Genomic DNA, 5,554 nt, shown 5'->3' with positions numbered 1-5,554 from the left:
CCCCACGCAGAAGGAGGCGGTAGCGCTTCCCGGCTGACGGCAGCCGGCGTGGCTCAAACCTCCCCGCCTCTCTGCGCGCTGCAGCAGCGCGCTGAGCGTTTACACGTTCGCAGCGGCGACACCTAAAAGCTCCCGCGGCGCCGGGGGAGCAGCCCGCAGCGGGGACGGGCCCTGCGGTGCAGCGGGCCAGGCGAGGTTAGCGATACGAGCCCGGGCTCGGGCGGCCGTTGGGGCCGTTGCCGCCCGCGCGCGCGGCCGTTGGGGCGGGTGTCGCGTGCGGCCGTCCCGGTGCTGGCAGTCCGTCGTCTGAGTAAGGCTGCGCGGGAGTCTTCGGATGTGGGGGTTATAGGTGTTAGCAATAAAAGCCAATAAAATGTAAGACGCTTCTTAAATTTAAAAAGGTCGGGATTGTGTTCCCATAAATATTTTATAAATGTTTTGATTTATTGATGAGAACAGCAGAAATTGGCATTTGCTTTCACTGCTACAACTACTAATCAGCTGAGTTCCTGGAGCTCTAAAGCATTTCGGTGTCAGAGCTTGGCCACGAGGCTAAATACATACCAGTGCTTTCACGGTGTTGCGTGCTGACACAATCCTCTGTGTGCCAAGCCTTCCTTTTTTGCATGTGTGTTGCAGTCAGCTGAAAGGAGTTTTAACTGCTTTAGTTAATTTATAAATTGAGAACTACATACTGAAGAAATACTCATGTAATTTCACTGACACATACAGATTCCTGCAGGAATTTGCAAGGATATTCAGATATAATCTTTATCCAGGTATGTATGCATACACGGAATTACTGTTTTTTACATAACCTGCAATAATGCATAAAATTAATATTTTGCTACCTCTCCTGATTCTTGTTTTTATTTGTTCTAATACTTCAGCTTTTTATTTCAGTAAGAAATGTGGAGCAACAGATCAGCATGTTTTTCACCTGTGTCAGCATCCAGTCTTTGTTGGGGAGATTGTGATGATTCAGCCATTGGACTGATCTCAGATGTGCATTTGCTAAAAAAAGTAAGATAATGCATTTTATGATTTGGAAAGAATAAACTTCAGCAAAGTTTCTTCATCACTGTGCTTAAACTATGTGCTAGGGTGCCAGGCCCTCCTACTGGCCTAGGAACTGGGATCTGTGACTGCAGAACTTCTAGGAGTGGTTTAACACCATTGCTTATGGGGTGGCTTGTTAAGTGTGTGAAAGATGGTTGCTGAGCATTTGCACCTCAAGTGCACAAACACAATAGATCAAACCCACTGGAATTCTGCATCTGTCTGTTAGCTGGTTTCTGTGGCTGTTTTTTCTTCTTCATTCTGAACAGGTTGGACTTCTTGCATCCCTATCAGCCTTGGGAGCTGAACCTTTCTCATTTTTAATGAAACCTCCCCCCAGGCATGGGTTCTAGAAATTACTGCACAACTTACAAATAAAGTATATACTTTCTAGCTATCACTTGCTATCTTAGGATCTGTAATGAAGTGAATATTTCTGATTCTTGCCTCACAGTTTTGTAGATCGCGTTTTGTCCTTGTTTACATCAATGCAACCTGTAATTTTGCAGTTTTCTTAAACAAAGACTATTTAAAAACAGTGTTAACATAGTAAGGTCTCCCACCCAAATGAATAACCTATTTACAGAAAGCCTCACAAAAAATCTCTCTTAATTATTGACATTTGGAAACAACCAGACTTTAATAGTTCCATTAATGATAATCAAAAATTCAAAGCTTAATTAGCTACATAAAACTAATAATTAGGGACACTAGAGATGCATGTCCATAAATTAAACAAGAAAGAAGAAAAAAGCACTGCCGTCCTTTTTCAAAGAATAATCCAATATGAATTTGTAAAACAAGTCAATAAGTTCTATAAGCCATTAAAATACTGATTTTGTCTGTGGTGAAAGTACAAGAGGAAACACAACTCTTAAGTGAAAATAATGTCCCTAATTTAAAATGCACCCCAGCTAAACAGAAGGAGTGTAGATAACAATTGTTTTAAGGATTTTTTTCTGAAGTGTTTTAATATCTTCCCTTTGTTCTTGTTTGTTCCTACCACAAGAAGTATTAAGGAGATGTTTTTTATTAACTGTTTTATTCAGAGAAACAATCCTGGAATCTCAACAGCTGTGAGTGATTAAAAAATACATTAACTTATTTTCTCCTTCTTTTCACACTGTTTATTCTGTATGTACATCCCCCTTTTAGATAGAATTCTTCTGTAAGACTACTTGATGAAATTCATTAAAAACTGTGATTTAACACCCTTCCAACCCTACTGGGGTTTTGTTTTTGTTTTTTATTTTTTGCTAGGACAGGTTATTAAAAACAAGACTAAAAGTTAGAGTGATGCATACAGGGAAATACCTACTTTTTGGACTAGAAAACTGAGGGTCTGACAGTTCTTTGGACTCAAAGCAAAGATTTTGACTTTCAAGAAGTCTAGGAAGTTAACCAGTAAGTTTGTCTCATAAGCTTGCAGAGCAAGTGCCAGCAGTCTTACTCATTTGGAATTTTGCTTGAGCAAGGAACATAGCTTTCAAGTAGTATCCACAGCAGATTGCAAGGCTTGAGGGAAGAGTCAGTTCAGTGAGGCTGCTTAAAATAAGTGTTTAAAGATTGAAGTGATAATCTGCAACCTAACTGCAGCAAAGCTTTACAGAGATATGTGTGTATATGTATATATATATGTATGTATGTATATATATAAATAATAATTTTTTTTTTTGAAAACAGAATAGAGTACATGCAGATCCTATCTTCAGTAAAAGACTTCTAATCACACCTTTTCTCAGTAGAACACAGGTGTATTTGTTTCTTCATCATGGCAACTCACTGCATACTCGATGCACACAGTCTTCTAGATCAGGGAGATTTCAAACCAAGACCTGCAAGAGCTATGTAGCTGCAATGGATGAAGCAAGCAGGTTGCTTCCTATTCATTCAACTTTATTGCATGTTCAGTGGTGGATTTCCATCTGTCAGCCTCCTTTGACTTCGTCTCAGGATCAGGCATGAATATGAAAGTATTTATCAAAAACTAGCAAGTCTCCCAAAGTCCAGCACATCATGGTCACATTAGCTTAATAATGTGAAGTATGTTAAGTGTGGGACTTGTACAAGGAAGACAGTTGCTAGGGCTGGATACTTTTCCTTAGTTTGTAAAATTAGTAATATTGAAAATGAACATGTAATCTGTTCTAATAATGTGTGAGAGGAAGCAGTGCATTTACCCTGAAAAGTCATTTGACGTAAAGTAACATAAGTGCAGTAATTAAAAGGGTTGTCTCTGGCACCTTTGCTACTCATGCAGTAAGTTAGCTTTGAACTTCTTTAATGAGTAAACCATTCTTTTAAATACTTGATCACTGTTGTTCAAAAGGAAACTTTGAAACTCTTGAATAGGAAAAACAGGCTCTTACAAAATAGTATAGTTTTGTTTTCATTTACCACTTGCAAGACAATGTTGCTGAAGAAAAACCTACTATTGTTCTTTTGATATGTGAATATTCTATGAAGAGGCTTACTAGTATGTCCAGTGCATGTCTACTTTGAAAATTATAATGGTATTAAATTGAATTGAGGAAAGTTTGATTTCTTTGTAGTCTAATTCCAGTTTCTTTTGTCTCCAACAGGAAAGGCTGCCATTAGAATATAAACAAAAGTATTTTTTCCCTTCTAGGGACAGGGAATGAATTGTAGACAGCTTTGACTGATGGTCATTCACTTTCTGACATTCCAGATAGTTTTTTGTATTTTTAAGTGGTCTAACTTTAACTGTCAAACAAGACAGTCTTTCCATGCAACCAAAATACACCTTACATTCATGATTTCCTAATTGGTATTTTGAATAATTATTTTTGATTTTTCTTATAATTATGAATGCTAACAGTAGACATATGAATGAGATTGATTAATATGGAAATTACTCTTTAAAACAGTAGCAAAACAGAGTACTTGTGGTGTTCAGATAATGTTTGCTTTTGATGGCTTCCTAGATGATTAACTATTTTTAAACTCCAGGTCCATTTGGTTAGGGCTTGTCAACCTGGGATGTTTCCTCCAAAATAAGCTAAGCCAATAAACTAGCTATCTTGGACAAAGTCTCCATGTAAATACTCCTGTGGTGTAATTTTGTAGTAAAATTTCTCAGATTAGAAGGCTTGTTTAAGAAATTCCCACTGACCCCAAGACACTTGCATCCCCATGCTTTTTGAAGCTGGTGCTGTTGTTTTGTTAAATTAGGTCATTCTGTGTTGTTTGGCTTAGCGTGTGGCTCCACAAACAGTTGCATCAGCACAACTGAGGGGTAAACTAGCAAAATGGTAGGAGGAGTTGGATGAGGAAATGGGCAGGAACCTCTTAGGTTTTGCTGCAGGAGAAATTTTGATGTGGAACAATTTACCACATCTTCAGTCATGTATTAAATGTATTTAAATCTTCTTAGTTTCTGCAAGATAAATAAGTATGAGAAGTGATTTGAAAAACAAGATATATCAGTAAACTTGAATTCTGCAGAAAACAAATCCTCTAGATTTATGTCCCTCTGGTGTTTCTAGAAGCATAAAGAACAGTGATATATTTTTTTAACAGAGAAAACCTGAACAGTTCTGATTGGGTTTCTAATGATTTTTCTTTAATATTAGAAATTCAAGTTGCATCTGGAAGAATCTAGAATAATAACGTCATAAGTATGAAAGTTCTGCAGTTGAGAAGGAAAGGGATTTTTAATTAAATCAGTGGGACTAGGCCATTGTGGACCAACTGGGGACAAGTTGGAGAAGGCAGCTGAAGCTGCTGGCTGGTCTCACTTGATGACAGGATTAGGAGATGTTGGAGCCAGTCTGTGGAAAGATTTGTCCCTTGTAGCAGCAATTACTTTCAACTACTTTGGGCTAAGTACAGTTTTTGTTTCTTGTGAGTCAGAAACTTACAGAAGATGCTGTCATTACAATTATAGATATGTAATCTTAGAAGTCCTAATTTGTATCTGTAATCAATAACATCTGTAATATTTATGTTACCATTACAGTTAGTGCTGTACTTCCTGGTATAACAGTACTTCTCATATGCATCTAAGCTGTCTCTGGTATTTCTTTAGACATAATGATGCAGCTTTTGCAAATGCATAAACTTTGCTTGTCCTAAATAACCAAAAATCTGGAACCAAATGCCCCAAATAATAGTTTTTGTTAACTATTAAAACTGAATTCTTTCTCCTATTCACATTTGCTGTTCTTTCTACTGTAATTCCCAGTGGCATGCTTTGCTGCCTAACTCTGTCATAAGTGGGAGACAACAAAGTGGTTGTTAGTATATACCAAAAAATAAAATATTCTTTCCTGCTACCATTTAAAGATTTCCTGCTCTCTGGCTATGATGAGTTCTCTGTATATGTCTCTGGAAATGGAGGAGGAGGGAGGAGACTGTTTTTAGAAATTCATCTGAGTCTAAATACCACATACCAACTTAGAATCAAGGTAGCAATTTGTAGGGAAAAAGTCTTTCTCTAATAGATGTGAACCAAATAGCTATCAGGTCTTTCTTT

General features: G+C 37.7%; 1 protein-coding gene across 5 annotated transcripts in view; it reads left to right on the top strand.

Annotated features, from left to right (window-relative positions):
• Positions 1-48: 48 nt before the first annotated feature.
• The window catches only part of TLCD4 (TLC domain containing 4), a 45,107-nt gene continuing 39,601 nt past the window's right edge, over positions 49-5,554 (top strand). For 2 of the 5 annotated variants that reach the window (XM_067300891.1, XM_013961333.2), the window contains exons 1-2: positions 224-779; positions 904-1,023. The gene's annotated coding sequence lies outside the window, so the exon portion shown is untranslated. Of the gene's footprint in view, positions 196-223; positions 780-903; positions 1,024-5,554 lie in introns of those variants that run through there. The other 3 variants (XM_067300889.1, XM_067300890.1, XM_067300892.1) reach the window with 3 other exon arrangements.

Source organism: Apteryx mantelli, chromosome 8 (assembly GCF_036417845.1).
Source record: "Apteryx mantelli isolate bAptMan1 chromosome 8, bAptMan1.hap1, whole genome shotgun sequence".
NCBI lineage: Eukaryota > Metazoa > Chordata > Aves > Apterygiformes > Apterygidae > Apteryx > Apteryx mantelli.
Note: the sequence above shows the minus strand (reverse complement) of the source record. Positions and strands in the feature narration are given on the sequence as shown.